Below are 22,348 nucleotides of genomic sequence, written 5' to 3'. Positions count from 1 at the left end.
AGCTGATTTAGAAAATATATAGTAAGTCGTTATGCAACATTAAGGGCCCTCTTAAAGTTAGTGGTCATGAATTAAAGGAAGACAAGTCAGTATGTTTGAATTTTACTTTTGTCACATTTGGCTGTTTGTGTGATGGCTGGAGTAAGGAGAGAGTTGGAGTTAACCAGGATTTTACAAAGTGAGTTTGGCAGAAGGATAAGTGATTTGAGAATTTACGCAAGGGGGTTATTATAATGTTGGACCAAGAAAGGAGAGTGGTGAAGACTGTAGGGAACATGGATTAAAGGTCCGGTGGAGTTAAATTGTTGACGTCCATGTTCTGTAGGGAGTGACTTGGAAAGGTAGGAGCTGGTAGGTGGAGAGTGAGATGCTTGAAATGGGTATTATGAAGGTTCTTAGTGATGACATGGCCTAGGGGATGATCATGGATCCTCGAGGACAAGATCATTGGAGGTGAGGAGGCCCATCGCATCTGAATGTTGGAAGGATCATGTGTGTAGACACTGAAATCACTAAAAATTTATAAGAGCTGTGGTGGAAGGACAGTAATATAGGTGCTAAATATTTGAGTAATGAGACCATATGATGTGGAGGTCTGCTGAAGACTCTGATGTTAGTAGGTAGTGAATGAAATAGTCCAACAGCATAGTTGTAAAGGGTTTTAGGGAGAAGGTAGGTGGCAATGACAAGCAAGAAACACATCTAACCTATCTCAAGGCCAGGTGATACAAGGGATGAAAGAAAAAACTGAGAGGGCTCAAGGAAAACAGTATCTTCAAGGGAGTCAAGTATCGGTAATGTAAGAAGGTGAAAGGAATGGAATACTCAGAGAAGAGGCTGAAGATATGAGATTTGTTAACGATAGACCTTTAGTTCCAGAGAGCACAGTGGAAGACTTGGGAGGTTGAAGAGGAAGGATATGAGTCCGTATTATTTTAAGGGACATACAGAGCTTAATGGAGATGAGAGACTGTGATATAAGGGATTACCTGGGAGATGTTGGCTTTTTGAGGTGACTGAGATACAGGGCATGATTGGATTGATTCTTGGAGGAGATGATTCTCAAACCCTAGCCACTATGTCACCTAGGACTTCTAGATAGCTCATATAATAAAAACTGTCAGGCTTCCTGGTTATGCCATTGATTTATTTATTTTATTTCTAAAAGTAATATTATGTTATGATTACAAATTCACATAATACAGAAAAGTGAAACTTTTCATTTCCTACTACTGCTGTCCAGTTATTTAGAAGTGTGTATACATGTCAACGCCTAAATCCCTTTTTAAAATACTGATACTATTCTCTTACTTGCTTCTTTCTCTTAACAATATATCTTGGACATCTGTCTGCAGCAGAATATATAGGTTTACCTTATTCTTTTTGCTGGCTTTTTTTTTTTTTTTTTGCTGTGCCATGCAGCTTGTGGGATCTTTCTTCCCCACCCAGGGATCGAACCTGTGCCCCCTGCAGTGGAAGCACAGAGTGCTAACCACTGGACTGCCAGGGAATTCCCTGGCGTTTTTGTTTTGTTTTTTTGCGGTACGCGGGTCTCTCACTGTTGTGGCCTCTCCCGTTGCGGAGCACAGGCTCCAGAAGCGCAGGCTCAGCGGCCATGGCTCACGGGCCTAGCTGCTCCACGGCACGTGGTATCTTCCTGGACTAGGGCACGAATCCATGTCCCGTGCATCGGCAGGCAGACTCTCAAGCACTGCGCCACCAGGGAAGCCCTCCCTGGCTTTTTAATGCATTGTGTTCCATTGTATTTAAGCAGTGCCCTATTGATGGGACAGTTGGATTACTTCTAGGTTATCTCTGATTGACTAGAACTAAAAGAGGAGGGAAAAGGACTGCTGCTTTTTATTATAAGTCCTTTTGTATTTTTGATTTTTTATATAGTTAAAAATATATATTATGTTTGTACATATATTTTTGGGTTTTATATATGCTATCTAAAAGTTATAATAAAGAAACACAAATATACCCTTAGAGACCACAACCCATTAATTGTGCTGCCAGATTATTTTGTGTTTGTGTTTGCGTTCATCTCCTAATAAACTTTGCCACTTGTATTTAATTGAAGAGTAGCTTGAGATTTTAGAAGAAGCCCATTAAAAAAAAACTGTTACCATTTACATGGCATTTGTCAAAATTGGATTGTCTTCAGTACAACATAACAAAAACGAAATAGAAAAAGAAAGCTAGATATCAAGGCTGATAGAACTTTGCAACAATATCTACAACTTCAGGTATAAAGTGTTTACATTAATTAAACCAACCTCATTTTCTAATGGAATCGACTTATTACTTATTTATTTATTTATTTTAAAATTTTTGGCTGCTTTGGGTCTTAGTTGCTGCGCATGGGCTTTCTCTAGTTGCAGCGAGCAGGGGCTACTCTTCATTGTGGTGCGCGGGCTTCTCATTGCAGTGGCTTCTCTTGTTGCAGTGGCTTCTCTTGTCGTGGAACATGGGCTCTAGGCAGATGGGCTTCAGTAGTTGTGGCTTGCAGGCCTACAGCATGTGGGATCTTCCTGGACCAGTGATCGAACCTGTGTCCCCTGCATTGGCAGGTCTATTCATAACCACTGGGCCACCAGGGAAGTCCCTGGAATTGACTTTATAATATGTTATAAGTTCAAATGTATAAAATAAATAGGTACTTAAAACAAGTTATTCAGGGACTTCCCTGGTGGTCCAGTGTCTAAGACTCTGTGCTTCCAGTGCAGGGGGCCTGGGTTCGATCCCTGGTCAAGGAACTAGATCCCTCATACTGCAACTAAGACTTCGAGCTGGGGCTACTCTTCGTTGCGGTGCGTGGGCATCTCATTGTGGTGGCTTCTCTTGTTGCGGAGCACAGGCTCTCTAGGCACACAGGCTTCAGTAGTTGTGGCACGCAGGCTCAGTAGTTGTGGCTCGTGGGCTCTAGAGCACAGGCTCAGTAGTTGCAGCGCACAGGCTTAGTTGCTCCACGGCATGTGGGATCTTCCTGGACCAGGGATCGAACCCGTGTCTCCTGCATTGGCAGGCGGACTCTTAACCACTACGCCACCAGGGAAGTCCCTAAATAAATATTTTTTCAAAACCAAGTTATTCAAATTATAACATGAAAAATAAAGAGTTGATTTTTTAAATGTTGACTAACACTGAATCAGAGGCTTTGTGCTTTCTTTTTAATATCTCAAATCACAACTTAGTTTTTTCAATCTGATCTAGATTTGTCAGAATATATGGGCTTGTAATAAATAGTTTTGCTTTCAGATATATTCATTTTTATACTATAAAGATATATATTAATATGACTGACTTTTAAACTAGCTATATAGTGTGTGTGTGTGTGTGTGTGTACACACACACACACATACTTTTAGTCTTTTGGCCTAATGGAGTCTTTGAATCGCAGTTTCTTCACTGTTCTAAGTTTCCCAAAATAGATACATCAGGTGCCTTTGTTACCATAACAGTGGGACCTCAAATTCCTTTAATTCTTTAACACAGAGTAATACTTTCTTCTCTAGAAGTCTTCTTTAGAAGTCTCTCACATATCTCATTTATCAGGGTTATACTTTGAGGGATTTTTTTATAGTTTGATGGTAAATAGCTAAGGTTGAAAGTGTGAAACACAGATATGTAGATACTAGACAGGAATGGTGAGGGTACCATAATTCCACACTTCATGGATGTATGAACTGAAATACAGTATGATTAAGATTTATTCTCTTGAGTCCTATGTCAGTACTCTTTCTAATCTGAATAGTTCCTACTTTCATGTTGCTTTCCTGCTAGAACTGCCATTAGAGTTAGAAAGGCTAGGGTCTTAAAGAAATTAGTCTGGAACTAAAAGAAAAAAGTTTGATGAATACCAGGTTTTAATATGAAAGTATCCTACACCATTAGTATTATATTGTATTAGTTTTCTGGGGCTACTGTAACGAAGTATCACCGACTTGGTGACTTAACAGAAATTGATTTTCTCAAAGTTCTGCAGGTTAAAAATCCAAGATCAAGGCATCAGCAGGGTTGGTTTCTACTGAGACCTTTCTTCCTGGCTTATAGATGGCCATCTTCTCCCTGTGTCTTCACGTGGTGTTTCCTCTGTACCTGTATGTATCCATATTTCCTCTTCTTATAGGGATATAAGTCATACTGGTTTAGGCCCACCTTTAATTACCTCACTTTAACCTTTTAAAAAATATTTATTTATTTATTTGGTTGTGCTGGGTCTTAGTTGCAGCAGGTGGGCTCCTTAGTTCTGGCATGCGAACTCTTAGTTGCAGCATGTGTGTGGGATCTAGTTCCCTAACCAGGGATCAAACCCAGGCCCCCTGTGTTGGGAGCACGGAGTCTTAACCACTGTGCCACCAGGGAAGTCCCAACGTCACTTTAACTTAATTACCTCTTTAAAAACCCTGTCTCCGAAGACAGTCACAATTTAAGGTACTGGAGGTTAGGCCTTCAACATATGAATTTTGGGGTGACACAATTTAGCCCATAAAATTTGCTAATACTGATACTAGTTCTTCAGGTAGGTAAAATATGGCGGCCCAAGTTTTTCTTTGTTTTATATTTAAGCTATTATGTTGTGCTTGCTGTGCTAAGAGAACTAAAAGTGAAAATTCATAAAGGTGTATTGGGATGTTTTCCATTGCCTTCCCATGAAAAATAACTGTAAAAAGCATTTTTAGCAATAGTCTATGTTTGTTTAAAAAAAGAAAAAAGGGCCACCTTTTACTGGAAGGTCTTATCAAATGTATTATCTTTATAAGGCTAATGATGAAAATAGTACATCTTTTTGGTGGAACCAGCTTTAAGTCTCCATACTTTTATTTTTATTTTTTAAATTTGTGTGTGTGTGTGTGTATGTGTATGTGTGTGGTACGCGGGCCTCTCACTGTTGTGGCTTCTCCCATTGCGGAGCACAGGCTCCGGACGCGCAGGCTCAGCAGCCATGGCTCACGGGCCCAGCCGCTCCACGGCATGTGGGATCTTCACGGACCGGGGCACGAACCCGTGTCCCCTGCATCGGCAGGCGGACTCTCAACCACTGCGCCACCAGGGAAGCCCAGTCTCCATACTTTAAAATTTCACCTACCCTGAGTAACTCTTCCTTTACTGCATTCATAGTTCTCTGATAGTGAACCTATTAGTTTAATAGTTTTATATAAATTTGAAATTCTATAACATTATTTGACACATATTGCTGTTGCTAAGGTCCATGAGCAAATATTTTCCTTCTTTGGGTCATATTCCCCCATAATATGACCACCTGAAGCAATTTGTTTCCATGAATTGTATCCTCTCTTCTGTTTTCTGTCACTTTAGAATTCATTCATGACATAAAGCTATTTCTGCTTTAAACCAAAGATTATTAGGGTATTGACTATAAAGGTACTATCAGGGTTTTCAGATATTAATTAGTTAATATGTGACATTTGTTTTTCTGATACTTGAAAATATAAAATTTACATGCTCTTGTTCATTAATGCAGGTGTAGTAAAAGATTGTCACTTAATGTGTTTGCTTTTTAAAGTGGAATTGCTTTGTCTGGCAAATGTAACGAGAAACAAAAAAGCTTCTTACTATGGAAAAATTTACTATTCAGATTAGAAGCATTCTGATACTGTTACTAGGATTATTTGACATTTGAAAGAAATTATATTTATTATTATTTATTATATTACTGTTATTTATTATCTCAACATTTAAAAAAAAGATTTGATTGCAAATCAAAATCACAGCAAGATACTACTACACACCCACTACAATTGCTAAAATAAGAAGACTGACAATACCAAATGCTGATGAAGGTATGGAACAACTGGAACTCCATACATTGTCAATGTGGTCATATAAAAATGGTACAATCACTTTGGGAGGTGTACAATTTCTTAAAAAAAACTAAACATATACCTGCCCTATGACACAGCAATTCCACTTCAAGAGAAATGATGACACTTGTCTACAAAATTGCTCACACAAGAATATTTATAGCAACTTTATTCATCACATCCAAAAACTGGATACAGCGCACATGTCCACAAACAGGAGAATAAATAAACTCTAGTATATATTGTTAGTTGTTTATTTGTTTATTGTACATTTTTCCCTTATTTATTGAGGTATAGTTGATGTACAATATTTTAGTTACAGGTCTACAACATGGTGATACACAATTTTTAAAGGTTACACTCCATTTATAGTTTTTATAAAATATTATCTAGATTCCCCATGTTGTACACTATATCCTTGTAGCCTATTATTTTATACATAGTAGTTTGTACTTTTTAATTCCCTACCCCTAACTTGACCCTCCCTACTTCCTTCTCCCCATTGGTAACCACTAGTATTGTTCTTTATATCTGTGATTCTGTTTCCATTTCCTTATATTCATTCTTTTGTTTTATTTTTTAGATTCCACATATAAGTGATAACATACAGTATCTGTCTTTCTCTGTCTGACTTACTTCGCCCAGCATAACACCCTCCAAGTCCATCCATGTTGTTGCAAATGGCAAAATTTCATTTTTTATGGCTGAGTAATAATATTGTATATATAGACAATATCTTCTTTATCCATTCATCTATAGATGGACACTTAGGTTGCATCCATATCTTGGCTATTGTAAATAATGCAGCTATGAACATTGGAGTGCATATATCCTTTTTAATTAGTGTTTTTGGGTTTTTTGGAATATATATCCAGGAGTGGAATTGCTAGATCATATGGTAGTTCTATTTTTAGTTTTTTGAGAAACCTCCATATTGTTTTTCACAGTGGTTGCACCAATTTACATTCCCACCAAAAGTGTATGAGGGTTCCCTTTTCTCCACGTCCTCACCAACATTTGTTATTTATGTTCTTTCTGATGATAGCCATTCTGATAGGTGTGAGGTGATATCTCATTGTGATTTTAATTTGCATTTGTCTGATTATTAACGATGTTGAGCATCTTTTCATGCACCTGTTGGCCATCTGTATGTTTTCTTTGGAAAAATTCTATTCAGGTCTTCTGCCCATTTTTTTATTGGGTTGTTTGTTTTTTTGATGTTGAATTATATGAGCTGTTTATATATTTTGGATATTAACCCCTTATCAGCCACATCATTTGAAAGTATTTTCTCCCATTCAGTAGGTTGTCTTTTCGTTTTGTCAGTGGCTTCCTTTGCTGTGCAGAAGCTTTTAAGTTTAATTAGGTACTATTTGTTTATTTTTTCTTTTATTTCCAGTGCTTTAGGGTGCAGATTCAAAAAAATATTGCTATGATTTATGTCAAAGAGTGTTCTGCCTACGTTTTCCTCTAGGAGTTTTATGGTTTCCAGTCTTACATTTAGGTCTTTAATCTATTTTGAATTTATTTTTGCATATGTTGTTAAGAGAATGTTCTAATTTCATTCTTTTACCTGTAGTTGTCCAGTTTTCCCAGCACCACTTATTGGAGACTGTCTTTTCTCCATTGAATAGTCTTGCCTCCTTTGTCATAGGTTAATTGACCATTAGTGTGTGGACTTATTTCTGATCTCTCTAGTCTATTCCATTGATCTATGTCTGTGTTTTTGTGCCAGTACCATACTGTTTTGATGACTGTAGCTTTGTAGTATAGTTTGAAGTCAGACAGCATGATTCTTCCAGCTCTGTTCTTCTTTCTCAAGATTGTTTTGACTCGTCACGGTCTTTTGTGTTTCCATACAAATTTTAAAATTACTTATTCTAGTTCTGTGAAAAATGCCCTTGGTATTTTCAGTAGAGATTGCATTGAATCTGTAGATTGCCATGAGTAGTATGGTCATTTTAGTAGTATTAATTCTTCTAATCCATCAACACAGTATATCTTTCCATCTGTTTGTGTCATCTTCAATTTCTTTCATAAACTGCAGTATATTAACACAATGGGAAACTTCTCAGCAATAAAAAGGAATGGACTGTCAATATACAATAATATGGATGAATCTCAAAAACATTTTGCTGAGTGAAAGGAGACTTACATAAAAAAGTACATGGTTTTATGAGTCTGTTTATATTAAGTTCAAGAAGAGATGCAACTAATCTGTGGTGTGAAAAGTGAGAACAATGGAAAGCTGGGGGTGGAAAATAACTGAAAAGGGGCATGAAGGAACTTTCTTAAGTACTGATGATGTCCTGTAGCTTTGTAGGAGAGTTACATAGGTACATGCACTTGTTGAAGTTCAGTGAAAATACATATAAGATTTGTGTATTTTATTGTATGTAAATTTTGCTAGAACAAATATTGAATTCTAGTTAGTAATATGCATATTAAAATATTTAAGGGGAAGTATACTGATATCAGCATGTTGCTTTCAAACACATAAAAAATAAGATGGATTGATCAGTAAATAGATGGGTAGCAAAATATTAATGGAAGAATCTAAGTGATGAGATTCTGAATAGTTACTGTAAAATTCTTTCAACTTTTCTGTACATTTGAAAATTTTCATCATAGAATACTGAGAAAGCAAAAAGCATTTAATACCCTCAAAAGCAATTGCTTCCTTATTTACTTCACAGAGTGAAGCAATATAAGCAATTACCTTTGAAAGTTAAGTTACTTATTATGTTTCTGGCTGGATGTAAGTTTTCACAAAACTAATATGAAGCACTGCTGGATTTATTTATGTTACCATGTTATTTTGTTTATATATGTCATTAAGAAATTAACTTATCTAATCTCAACTCGTCATTTCAAATTCTGGTAAGTTTGGAAGGTCGTAATGGGATACATTGTCATTATTTTCAGTATCAGGAAAATTTCTTCCTACCTCTGTCCTAAGAATTTATTTGAGGTTCGATCACAATTTATAAGAACCAGGTACAGGACTTCCCTGGTGGGGCAGTGGTTAAGACTCCACGCTCCCAGTGCAGGGGGCCTGGATTCAATCCCTGGTCAGGGAACTAGATCCCACATGCATGCCGCAACTAAGAGTTTGCATGCGACAACTAAGGAACCCATGTGCCGCAACTAAGGAGTTGGCAAGCTGCAACTAAGGAGCCTGCAAGCTGCAACTAAGGAGCCTGTGGGCCGCAACCAAGGAGCCCGCCTGCCACAACTAAGACCTAGGGCAACCAAATAAATAAATAAATAAATAAATAAATAAATATTTTTTTAAAAGCAGGTATTTGCAAGACTATTTGTTGGAATTTCTATATAATTATGTGGATTAAATTAAAGTAGGAAAGTAAATTACAGCTTTTTCTCCTTGGTGATTTATTTAAATTCTGGTGAATGCAGTTGGTTTTGCACATATGTTAGCTGTACAGACTAGAAAGAAGGAATCTACAACCTGCTACAGATTTTGCCTGGCTTCAGTTTTCCTTGGGCTTATTGGAATAATTTAGAGGGCAGGAAGGAGAATAAAAGGTAATTGTAAACACTTCATAAATTTTGGTTGATTTGATATTTACTCTCAATATTACTCAATTGCTACAAATTTATATTTAAATAGGATCTCTACATTCCATCCAAAATACATGCAACAAATAACTAAAGATTTTAAGTTTACAGAGAAGAATCTGAGGGCAAAATGCCTAATACAGGGTCATAGCATAAATTAAGTAGCATAGAATCGGAGTTTAGAATTACAGATTTTTCTCACACATCAATTTTCCTTCTGGAATCATTTCTTTCCCTAATTTATTATGCTTCATAGTTGAACATATTTGATTCAACTCATTGAATATGCATTCCTTCAAGAAAGTATTATTTTGTCTTGTTTGCCATACTCAAGAATCAGGATAGACTTAATGCATGTACCTCAGTATTATGAGAGTAATTAGCACTCTCTGTCTGAAAAGCAGTTCAGAGAGTGATAAAAAAAAAATAAGCGCTCATTACAGACTTTAATATAGTAGAATAACAATGACATTATCTGCTTCTCTAAAAAATCGCCAGGAAAAAGAAGGAGGAGGATGAACAAAAAGAAAAATGCAAACTCCATCTTCAGTAAGAGTAGGATATATCTGTTAACACCAAATCAGAAAATTAAGGGCTACCAAATACAACAAAGGCCAAATGGGTTTCAGAAAATGATGAGATAGAATGCTTTCATCTGAAGATCTCAGTGAAAGCCAGTAAGGTGCATGCTCCAAAAGTCGTATTCTTTGGAGGGGCAAAAATAATTTTGGAACCTTTCACAGGCTACCAGCAGGGACTTCTCAATACCTAGTTTGGCACCAAGAAAGAAAAGAGAATAAGCTAAATGAGGAATTGGAAATACACCATATTTTTTTAAAATTTATTTGTTTTTATTTTTGGCTGTGTGGGTCTTTGTTGCTGTGTGTGGGCTTTCTCTAGCTGCGGCGAGCCAGGGCTACTCTAAGTTGTGGTGCGCGGGCTTCTCATTGTCGTGGCTTCTCGTTGCAGAGCACGGGCTCTAGGTGCACAGGCTTCAGTAGTTGTGGCTCACTGGCTTAGTTGCTCCACGGCATGTGGGATCTTCCCGGAGCAGGGCTCAAACCCGTGTCCCCTGCATTGGCAGGCGGATTCTTAACCTCTGCACAACCAGGGAAGTCCCAAGAGACTCTGTATTATTAGCAGCTTTGTTGGCTAGGGAGAAGTCAAGAATAAAATAACTCCCTCACACAACCTTGGGTCCTCAGGAACTTCATTGTGAGCTAGATTAACCTCTTATGAAGAGCTGGTCCAGGAAAAACGTACTTCATTTATAGATTATTATCATAAAGGAACCAGCAGGGATTTTATATAAAGAGATTACAATTTTAGAAAGTTGAAGTAGGGACTTCCCTGGTAGTCCAGTGGTTGAGACCCTGTGCTTCCACTGCAGGGGGCATAGGTTCGATATCTGCTCAGGGAACTAAGATCACGCATGTCATGCAGCATGGCAAAATAAATAAATAAAAATAGAAAAAATTAAAAGTTGACGTAAACAAAAATAAAAATAAATGGCAATTGAAAAATATTCCTGATGAAAGTTGCAATAAGATATATTGTCTTGAATGATAATTTTTAAAAATTAATCTTGGAAGTTCTTTGATAAAACTAGAACTCAAAGCAGAGATAGGTCAAGGAAGGGTTAGTGCAAAAGGTGAAGTTTAGCTAACAGAGCTCGAAAAATAAGTGGAAGAGAAAAATTAAATTGTCAATGAAATGAGGGGCATATTGGAAGCAGGAAAAAGAATAGACACTTCTGGAAAACACAGTAAGGTACATGGAGGGTAAAATTGAGAAAAAATGAACAAAATGAAATGGAACTTAACCACATGTCTAAAAGGAATAAAGAACCCGTGTTAGATGTGGCACATGGGTAAAGGAGAATAATTGTTGTCTCTAAAGAATAAAACTCAAGTAATACAATATAATATTTACAGGTATTTTTCAAAGAAACTGCTCAAAATAAATGCAGGTTTGAATCTATAGATTGACAGGGCACATGATGAGCCAGGAAGAATTTACATAGAACAATTAATGTTAAGGCATAATCTAGTAATGTTATTGGACTGCAAAAAAAAATTTTTTTAATGACTCCAGAGTAAAAGGATAAACATGACGAAGAGAAAGATTTAAATTGGCTTCAGAATTCTCAGAAAAGTTCAGAAGACAGTAGAGCAAGATCTGTAAAGTCCTCAAGGATGGAGAGTGTGACCTAAGAATTTTATATCTAAAACTGTTGTTCAGGTGAAAAGGCAACATTTTTAAACATGCAAAAACTCAGAAAATATAATTTCCCTAATGCCTTCTTGAGAAACTACCGGAGGACACACTTTAGGTAACCAAGTGATGAAAATATAGCAAAAGACTTGATATGAGCATTGAATCCATAGGATTAATGGGGGGCTTACTATTCTAGGACAGAATTTATATATTATAAACTCTGATATGTAGATATTATATGACTCAAAAGCATTAGGAGGATAAGGCGGGGGAGATAGTAGAAAGCTGTAAAACTACAGGGGATGTACTCTAGCAAAATCTGAAAAGCTAGTTGATAAGAAAAGAAGATGAGGGATCTAGGAAATGGGAAACCAAACACAGAAGAGCTCCATAAGAGAGTCCCAGGGTGTCATTTGTACAGCAAGACTGTAGAGTCCAGGGTGTTTTTCAGGACAAAGAATAGAAACTGATTTGCTTGAACATATGGAAAATATCATTGAATCATGTGCCACAATGTTGTTGGAGCATTTGGAAAAAATTACTGGTAGGTATGTTGAAAACAAAGCAAATGGGAAAAAGTGAGGCAGTCATCGACTCTAGGAAAAAAAAAGTTGTACAAGAAATGAGTTGTGATCTTAGTATATGCTTCAGAAATTCACGCTATTTGTATACCTGGAATATTTTAAAGAGTTTTAAAAAATATATAAATTTATTTATTTATGGCTGCGTTGGGTCTTTGTTGCTGCGTGTGGGCTTTCTTTAGTTGTGGCAAGCAGGGGCTACTCTGTTGCGGTGCATGGGCTTCTCATTGCGGTGGCTTCTCTTGTCGTGGAGTACAGGCTCTAGGCGCAGGGGCTTCAGTAGTTGTGGCACACAGGCTCTAGAGCACAGACTCAGTAGTTGTGGTGCACGGGCTTAATTGCTCTGTGGCATGTGGGATCTTCCTGGACCAGGGATTGAACCCGTGTCCCCTGCATTCACAGGCGGATTCTTATCCACTGCACCACCAGGGAAGTCCCTGGAATATTTTAAAACTTACTGATTAAACCAAAAATTGGTGGGGAGGGGAGTTGGGTTTGTGAGAAGAATCAGTAAATCTTCACTATGGAGAAAACATATGGCTAATATTGATAAATCAAGAAGAACTAACACCTCCTCTACCTTGGGAAGAAGATAATATATCTGATATCTAATATTGATAAATTAAGAAATATCAATATAGGGCTTCCCTGGTGGCGCAGTGATTAAGAATCCGCCTGCCAATGCAGGGGACACGGGTTCAAGCCCTGGTCCTGGAAGATACCACATGCCGCGGAGCAACAGTGCCCATGTACCACAACTACTGAGCTGGTGCTCTAGATCCCGCGAGCCACAACTACTGAGCCCACGTGCCACAACTACTGAAGCCCACGTGCCTAGAGCCCATGCTCCGCAACAAGAGAAGCCAAGCCACTGCAATGAGAAGCCTGTGCACTGCAATGAAGAGTAGGTCCCACTTGCCACAACTAGAGAAAACCTGCGCACAGCAACAAAGACCCAGTGCAGCCAAAAATGAATAAAATAAACAAATTTTAAAAATTTTAAAGAAATGTATGCCCATGTTATATATAAAAAATATCAGTATAAAGATTTTACTTAGAAATATGGAAACAGGAGAATGGCTAGAAAAGTTGACACTGGTATCCTCTGCAACACAGAGAACAGTGGGTAAGGGTTTTCGGTCTTTCATCACGAGTCTTTTAGTTCAACTTTAATAAGTATATATATGATTGCAGTATTTTGATAAAACTTAAAGTAATTTAACAAATAATGGATTATATATCTGTGCAGTGCACACAAAACGGGATGTAATGATGTTCACTGAAGCATTGTCTATAGTATTAAAAATTATAAATAATCTGTCATTGATAGAGAAACTGTAGCAACTTAAAATAAGTTTTGTGTTTGTGTGTGTGTGTGCATTCATTGGCATGGAAAGTTCCGTAAAACACATTGCTAAGGGAAAAGTACATTTTGTAATAGTACATATATCATTTCATTTGTACTACAATAAATCCAAAACAAAGCTATATTCTTCTGTTTGTCTGTAAACACTTAGAAAAAAAGTCTAGAAGGATTTAGCAAACTGATCATTTTTACCTTTACTTTTTATTTTAAGTATTTCTGTATTCTTTGATTTTTTTCAAAAACAGTGTGGAATGTATTACTCTTTAATTAAAGTTAATGAAATAAATGAATAAATACATAAGCTATGTTCATGGGAAAACTAGGTTAAGGGACTGGAATTCACGAAATATGTTTCTTGTAGCCACCATGTTGTTGTTTAGCTATACAACTTTTAGCATATTATCTTGTATCTCTTTTCTTAATAAGTAGAATCTGATTATTATCACATGTGTTCCCGGGGTAAACAATTACACCATTAGAGGTTTACAATATAGCTTTCAAGACTTACACCTGGATTTAAAATGTGGCTCCCCTTTAACCTCTGTAATCATCAATTTCTTCAGTTAAGAATTTCAGAAACGCCCTATTTAACAGTGTTACTTTGAGAATTAAAAGAGATAAAAGATGTAAAGAATTTAGTACATTAGCTGGCAGGTAATAAGAACTCAAAAAATTGTAGCTACTTTTATCATTTTTCATGAAAATAAGATATCATTTTGTTATATCAATATTGTATTCAGAATGTATATGTAACAGCTTATGACCTAAAGTAATATCTAGAAATAGTGATGTGGATTAGTAGAATCATTAAACAGGGTTCTATTTCTGGTTGTGTTTCAAAGAATAATTGTGTTTCATCTTAGTAAAGCCCCTGTTTTTTTTAAAAAATATATATAGTTGGATATATAATATGTTAGTTTCAGGTGTACTACAGAGATTTGACGTTCGCATACATTATGAAATAATCACCACAGTAAGTCTAGCACCCATCTGTCCCCATACAAAGTTATTACAATACTACTGAAGAGTATTCCTTGTGCTGTGTATTACATCTCCATGGCTTATTTATTTTATAACTGAAGGTTTTTACCTGTTTATCTTCTCCACCTATTTTGTTCTCCACCCCCACCCCTCCCCTCTGGCAACCACCTGGCTGTTCTCTGTATCTATGAGTCTGTTTTCATTTTTTTGTTTTTTGTTTTTTAGATTCCACATGTAATTGAGATCATACAGTATTTGTCTTTCTCTGTTTGACTTATTTCCTGAGCATAATACCCTCTACATCCATTCATGTTGTTGCAATGGCAAAATTTCATTTTTTTATGGCTGAGTAATAATATTCCATTGTATATATACACCACATCTTCTTTATCCATTCGTCTATTGACAGACACTTAGGTTGCTTCCATATCTTGGCTATTGTAAAGAGTGCTACAGTGAATTTCGGGGGTATATATGTGTTTTCAAATTCATACTTAAAAAAAATTATTTATTTATTTATTTCTGGCTGTTTTGGGTCTCCGTTTCTGTGCGGGGGCTTTCTCTAGTTGCGGCGAGCGGGGGCCACTCTTCATCGCAGTGCACGCGCCTCTCGCTGTCGCGGCCTCTCTTGTTGCGGAGCACAGGCTCCAGACGCGCAGGCTCAGTAGTTGTGGCTCACGGGCCTAGTTGCTCTGTGGCATGTGGGACCTTCCCAGACCAGGGCTCGAACCCATGTCCTCTGCATTGGCAGGCAGATTCTCAACCACTGCACCACCAGGGAAGCCCCAAACTCATACTTTTTAAAGGAATATACACAGAAGTGAAATTGCTGGATCATATAGCAGTTCTATATTTAATTTTTTGAGGAACCATCATACTGTTTTCTATAGTTGTACCATTTTAGAGTTCCATCAACAGTACACGAAGATTCCCTTTTCTCCACATCCTCACCAACACTTGTTATCCGTGGTCTTTTTGATGATAGGCATTCTGACAGGTGTGAAGTGGTATCCCTTTGTGGTTTTGATTTATATTTCCTTGATGATTAGTGATGTTGAGCATCTTTCCACGTGTCTGTTGGCTATCAGTATGTCTTATTTGGAAAAATGTCTATTCAGGCCCTCTGTCCATTGTCTAGTCAGGTTGTTTGTTTTTGTTGGTGTTGAGTTGTATGAGTGCTTTGTATACAGTAAGTCCCCTACATATGAACCTTCAAGTTGCGAACTTTCAAAGATGTGAACATGGTCTTCAGCAACTTAGTGACCCTCAGTGAGAAGCTGGAGCTAGATCTGCAAGAGGACAACTTCATCACACTCCTCGCTGTGCAACACAAGGAGCTCACTAATGAAGACCTGATGGAACTGGAGGCCCAGAGAAAGGACTAAGAGAGACAAGAGGAAGAAGTAGTAACTGAAGAAGCGAAGAGATTCACGATGCAGGAAATGACAAGGGGATTTTCTTTATCTGAGGAAGCACTGTTAGTTTTAGAGGCACAGGACCCGAACGTAGAACGGTACATGAGGGTTGCAGCCGCCGTTCAGAATGCAATCCAGTGCTCCTGTGTCATTTATGACGAGAAAAAAAGAGCTACTACCCAGACATCACTGTATCATTTTTTCAGGAGGGCAGGTAGAATTGAATCCAGCAAGGAACCAGAACCTGTGCCATCAACGTCAGGTGTGAGTGAAACTGCAGCTTGCCCTCTGTCTCCTATTGCTGACGATCCTTCAGCTCCACCATCTCCCACCTCCTCTGCCTCCTCCAGTCAGTAACTCTTCCTGCCTGTTCACTCGATGCCAGCCCCTGGATGCCAGCTGTTGTACTGTGCTACTGTACCTTTCAAGGTACTGTACTGTAAGATTAAAAGTGTTTTCTTTATTTTTTGTGTTTATTTTTTATGTATTATTTGTGTGAAAAGTATTAGAAACCTATTACAGTACAGTACTATATATAGCCGATTGTGTTAGTTGGGTACCTAGGCTAACTTTGTTGGACTTATGAACAAATTGGACTTACGACTGTGCTCTTGGAACAGAACTCATGCGTATGTAGGGGACTTAGTGTATTTTAGTGGTGGCTTTACGATTTTCTATATGTAGTATCAAGCCATCTGCAAATAGTGACAGTATTACTTCTTCCTTTCCAATTTGGATTTATTTTATTTCTTTTGCTTGTCTGACTTCTGTGGCTAGGACTTCCAATACTATGTTGAATAAAGTGGGGGCAATGGGCATTCTTGTCTTGTTCCTGATCTTAGAGGAAATGCTTTCAGGTTTTCATCATTGACTGTGATGTTGGCTGTGGGTTTGTAACTGTTGGCCTGTATTATGTTGAGCTATATGTGCTCTATACCTACTTTGATTAGGTTTTTTTTTTTTTAATCACAAATGGATGATGAATTTTGTCAGAAGCTTTTCTGCATCTGTTGAGATGATCATATGATTTTTATTCTTCAGTTTGTTAATGTGGTATATCACATTGATTGATTTGTGTATATTGAACCATCCTTGCATCCCTGGGATAAATCCTACTTGATCATGGTGTATGATCCTTTTAATGTGTTGTTGAATTCAGTTTGCTAATATTTAGTTGAGGATTTTTGCTTCTATGTTTATCAGTGATATTGGCCTCTAATTTTCATTTTTTGTGGTGTCTGGTTTTAGTGTCAGGGTAATGCTAACCTTATAGAATGAGTTTGGAAGCATTCCTTCTTCTTCAAATTTTTGGAATAGTTTGAGAAAGATAGGTGTTAACTCCTCTCTAAAATGTTTGGTAGAATTCACCTGTGGAGCTATCTGGTCCTGGACATTTATTTGTCAGGATTTTTTTTTTTTAAACTGATTTAATTTTGTTACTAGCAATTGTAACTAGTAAGGTCTGTCCATATTTTCTATTTCTTTCTGATTCAGTCTTCAAGATTGTATGTTTCTAGGAATTCACCCATTTCTTCTAGTATGACAAATTTATTGGCATGTCATTGTTCATAGTAATCTCTTATGATCCTCTGTATTTCTCTGGTGTCAGTTGTAACTTCTTTTTAATTTCTGATTTAGATGCTTCTATGTTGGGTGCATATATATTTACAATTGCTGTATCTCCTTGTTGGATTGATCACTTTATCATTATGTAATGCCATTCTTTGTCTTTGTTATAGCTTTGTTTTAAAGGCTACTTTTTTAATATAAGTATTGCTACTCCAGCTTTCTTTTTGTTTCCATTTGCATGGATTAACTTTTTCCATCCCCTCACTTTCACTTTGTGTGCATTTCTTTTTTATTTTAAAGAAATTATTATTGATGTTCAAAATTACTTAACTTCAAGGATATTAATTAGAACATGAATGAAAAAACCTCCACATGATTTTAAGAGTCTCCTATAATTTTTCTAATAGTTTACTATGTCTATTTTATTTTACATTTAGATCCTAATTCATTAGGATTTTATGTTTGTGTGAGATGTGCAATACAAAGGGATTTCCCCCGTTCAAGTGGAAAACCAGCTGTCAACCATTCATTGAGTAGTTCTGGCTTTCCCAGCTGACAAGAAAAGCCTTCTTTCTCACTAGCTAAACCCCCATTCCTAAGATGCCTCTTGAGTGTGCCCTGGAGTGAGTGAGGTAAGCTCACCAACCTGGGCTCCTCTTCTACAAGGTACAGCTACTATCATAGCCTCTGCAGAGACAGCAGGGAGCATGCAACACATAGAAGTGCTCAGAGGCCATCAGCAAGAACCCCGCCCCATAATAACCAGGCAGTGTGGGAGCCTCAAGGCTCTGGTACTGACCACAGGGTGGGGGCTAAGGGGACAGCCGCCTGCTCAGGTAGGGGAAGCTTACTGTCTTCAGCTGGTCCCACTTCTCCTGCAGCTTGCACGCCTGGCTGTCCAAGCAGCTGACCCTGTGTTGCAGGGTCTTTAGCTTGCTGTTCTTCTCCTCCTGCTCCCATAGGAAGCATACTTTGTTCTTGTTCTGCCAGGATGAGAAGCAGCAGGACTGCAACAAACTGATGAATTTGTAGGCCCCCAGTGCTGACAGGATGATCTCCTTGATGAGCATGGGGCTGGTGTCCCTGTGCTCGCTTAGCACAGCTTCTGTGCCTGGCTTCAGGGTAACATCTGTTGGAGGGGTGGAGGGGCTCTGGGAGGGCTTCTGAGGCGTTGCTGTGAGGGACAAACTTGTGGGGCTCTGTGCCAAGCCCTTGTTGGGCCCCAGGCTGGTTTTGCTGCAGTCAGGCTTCATGTCTCTCTTCAGCCTCTTTCGGTCAACAGGCTCTCAGGGGACAGACAGCCTCTTTCCAGTGTGCTTGGAGGAGAAACTGTAAGAATGAAGTGAGCCAGTAAATTTGCAAGCCCCAGATACTGGGGGGATAAAGTCATCCATGGAAATGCAACTCTTATCTACCAGGCCCCCATCAGGGGAGGTGGTGTTCTGATTGCCAGCATCTACAGCAGACATGTTTGCTTCTCCCTGGCTGTCTGATGCTGCGCTAGCCAGATTGGCTTCTGGAGTACTTCCAGAGGCTGCACCAGTTTCTGACTGGTGGCTTCTGGGGTGGCCCTGGGTGCAGTTTTACCCTACAGTGCAGCTCACTTCAACTTGCAGGACTCCAGCTTGACCACTGGGTTTTCACTTGAGGATGTTGATGACCCTGCAGCTCCTTTCCTGTCTGCTTCATTCACATGTCCCCTCAAGCCCCCTGAGGCCTTTCTGGTATCCTTTATCCTGGTGCATCCATGTCCTCCAGCTCCCTTCTTCTCAGTCAGGTAGAAGATGGAAGCCATGGCCATGATCTTGAGCAGTCAGTGCTTATCCTCCAGCCTCGTGGAGAAGCTTTCTTTGGTGAAGTGTTCACTACTGTGGAAAGACTACTTAGTGGGGGTTCAGTTATCCTTCTGAACAGCCTTTAATAACTGGATCAGACATTCTGAGTCCTTTAGGGGGAAACCTGTGGCAGGAGACAGCGTGCTTCTCCCCCTTGCCATGTCAGTTGGAGTAATTTACAGCTGCACAAAAGATCACCGTCTCGGGCCTTGGGCTGCCCTGCCACTGCCAGGCTCCAGCCCTTGCCTCATTGAGCCCAGACCAGGGCAGGACCGCCCTGAGGGGAGGGTGCAAGGCAACATGGCTGCAGGACATGGGAGCCAGGCACACAGCTCCCACTGTATGGTAAGATGGCGGCACCCAGCTGCCTGCCACCTGGGCAACCAGCCCTAGGCCTGTCTTTGTGTGTCTTTAGACCAGAAACGAGTCCTTGTAGGCAGTGTATATATGGGTCTTGTTATCCATTCAGCCACTCTTTGTCTTTTGATTGGAGCATTTAGTCAATTTACACTTAAAATAATTACGGATATGTATGTACTTATTGCCATTTTAATTGTTTTCTGTTTGTTTTTGTAGTTCTTCTCTGTTCCTTTCTTCTTTTGCTCTATGCCCCTGTGATTTGATGACTATGTTTAGTGATTTGTTTGGATTCCTTTCTATTTTTTCTATATGTATCTATTCTAGGTTTTTGGTTTGTGGTTACCATGAGGTTTGTATATAACAGTATATATATATATATATATATATATATATGTATGTATGTATGAATGATTATTTTAAGTTGATTATCTCTTAAGTTCAAAGGCATTCTAATCACCCTACGTTTTTACTCCCCTCACCACATTTAATGTTTTTTAAAAATTAATTAATTAATTAATTGTTATTTGGTTTTGGCTGTGTTGGGTCCTCGTTGCTGTGTATGGGCTTTCTGTAGTTGCGGCAAGTGGGGGCTACTCTTCGTTGCAGTGTGGGGCTTCTCATTGTGGTGGCTTCTCGTTGCGGAGCAAGGGCTCTAGGCACGCGGGATTCAGTAGTCGTGGCATGCGAGTTCAGTAGTTGCGGCTTGTGGGCTCTAGAGCGCAGGCTCAGTAGTTGTGGCGCGTGGGTTTGGTTGCTCCATGGCATGTGGGATCTTCCCGGACCAGGGCTCGAACCCGTGTCCCCTGCATTGGCAAGCGGATTCTTAACCACTGCGCCACCAGGGAAGCCCCCACATTTAATGTTTTTGTTGTTATATTTCACATCTTGTTTTGTATATCCCTTAACTACTTGTAGATATAGATGGTTTTACTACTTTTGTCCTTTAACCTTCCTATGAGCTACATAAGTGATTGATCTACTACCTTTACTGTATGTTTGCCTTTACTAGTGCGATTTTTCTTTTCATAATTTTGATATTTCTAGTTGTGGCCTTTTCTTTCCTGCTTAGAGAAGTCCCTTGAACATTTCTCTTAAAGCTGGTTTAATGGTGCTAAACTTTTTTAGCTTTTGTTTGTAAAACTTTTTGTCTCTGCTTCAAATCTGAATGATAACCTTGTCCGGTAGAGTATTCTTGGTAAGTTTTTTCCTCTTATCTCTTTGAAATATATCTTGTCACTCCCTTCTGGCCTGCAAAGTGTCTGCTAAAAAGTCAGCTGATAGTCTCATGGGAGTTCCCTAATACCTCACCAGTTGCTTTTCTCTTGCTGCTTTTAAGATTTTCTCTTTCTCTTTAATTTTTGCCATTTTCATTATAATGTGTCTTGGTATAAATCTCTCTGGGTTCATCTTGTTTGGGCTTCTCTGTGCTTCCTGGAACTGGATGTCTGTTTCCTTTCCCAGGTCAGGGAAGTTTTCAGCTATTATGTCTTCAAATAATTTCTCTGCCCCTTTCCCTCTCTCCTCTCCTTCTGGGACCTCTATAATGTGAATGTTATTATGCTTGATGTTGTCTCAGAGGTTTCTTAAACTATTCTGCTTTCTTTAAAATTCTTTTTTCTATTGACTTTGGGTGATTTCTACTACTCTGTTTTCCAGATTGCTGATCCATTCCTCTGTATAATCTGGTCTACCATTGATTACTTCTAGTGTATTTTAAAATTTCAGTTATTGTATTCTTCAGCTCTGTTTGGTTCTTCTTTATATTTTCTCTCTGTTGAAATTCTCACCGTGTTCATCCATTCTTCTTCCACATTTGGTGAGCATCCTTATGATCATTACCTTGAACTCTTTATTGGGCAGATTGCTTATCTCCACATTTAGTTCTTTTTCTTAAGTTTTTGTCTTGTTCCATTGTTTGGAACATATTCCTCTGTCTCCTCATTTTGCCCAATTATCCGTTTATTTTTATGTGTTAGGTCAATTGATTACGTTTGCTGATCTTGGAGAAGTGGCCTTTTTCAGGAGACATCCTGTGGGGCCCCACAGCATACTCCCCTCTGGTTACCAGAGTTATATGCTCTAGGTGTGCTCCCTATGTGGGCTGCATGGTCCCTTATGTTGTGATGAGCTGACTGCTGTAGGTGCACTGGTAGGCAGGGCTGGCCCCTAGTCTGGTTGGCCATGAGGCTGTGTCTTGTGCAGTGGCTGTGCACCCACTGGAGGGCAGGTTGACTGTGCAACCCAGGAGGTACATGGGGCTGCTGCTGGCCTCCTGGTTGTTGGGCTGGGGCCCTGCATGGCTGTCTGCACAGCCTAGGGGGTTTGCAAGCCCCTGCTTTCTTAAAACTGGTCAATGGTTTAAAAATATTGGTTGAATTAAAGTTCCTACTAAAAAGCCATACATGTTTTAAATTTTTGAATACATTATCTCTTAGTAAACGGGACTAGAGATAGCATAAACCAGTTACTTGAGTTGACAACAAAAGTGTAAATATGATCATAGTTCCTGTTTGCCAATGGTTATCACCTGTTTACTAATACTAGCCCAAGTTTCATAGCCTACGTGTAAGAACTCAACATCATGTTATGTGACATACTCTTATGTAAATGTATTGAT

At 38.7% G+C, this 22,348-nt stretch overlaps 1 protein-coding gene and 1 pseudogene across 2 annotated transcripts in view; one reads left to right on the top strand and one right to left on the bottom strand.

Annotated features, from left to right (window-relative positions):
- Positions 1–22,348, top strand: part of PPM1E (protein phosphatase, Mg2+/Mn2+ dependent 1E) — a 169,307-nt gene that overhangs the window by 112,637 nt on the left and 34,322 nt on the right. The window contains exon 1 of one of the 2 annotated variants that reach the window (XM_067021236.1): positions 16,271–16,396. The exons of the other annotated variant lie outside the window; for it this stretch is intronic. The gene's annotated coding sequence lies outside the window, so the exon portion shown is untranslated. Of the gene's footprint in view, positions 1–16,270; positions 16,397–22,348 lie in introns of those variants that run through there. 2 annotated transcript variants of the gene reach the window in all.
- On the bottom strand, positions 18,349–19,686 carry LOC131746284 (peroxynitrite isomerase THAP4 pseudogene; annotated as a pseudogene).

The sequence above is a fragment of the Kogia breviceps genome, chromosome 19, assembly GCF_026419965.1.
Source record: "Kogia breviceps isolate mKogBre1 chromosome 19, mKogBre1 haplotype 1, whole genome shotgun sequence".
Taxonomy (NCBI): Eukaryota; Metazoa; Chordata; class Mammalia; order Artiodactyla; family Physeteridae; genus Kogia; species Kogia breviceps.
Note: the sequence above shows the minus strand (reverse complement) of the source record. Positions and strands in the feature narration are given on the sequence as shown.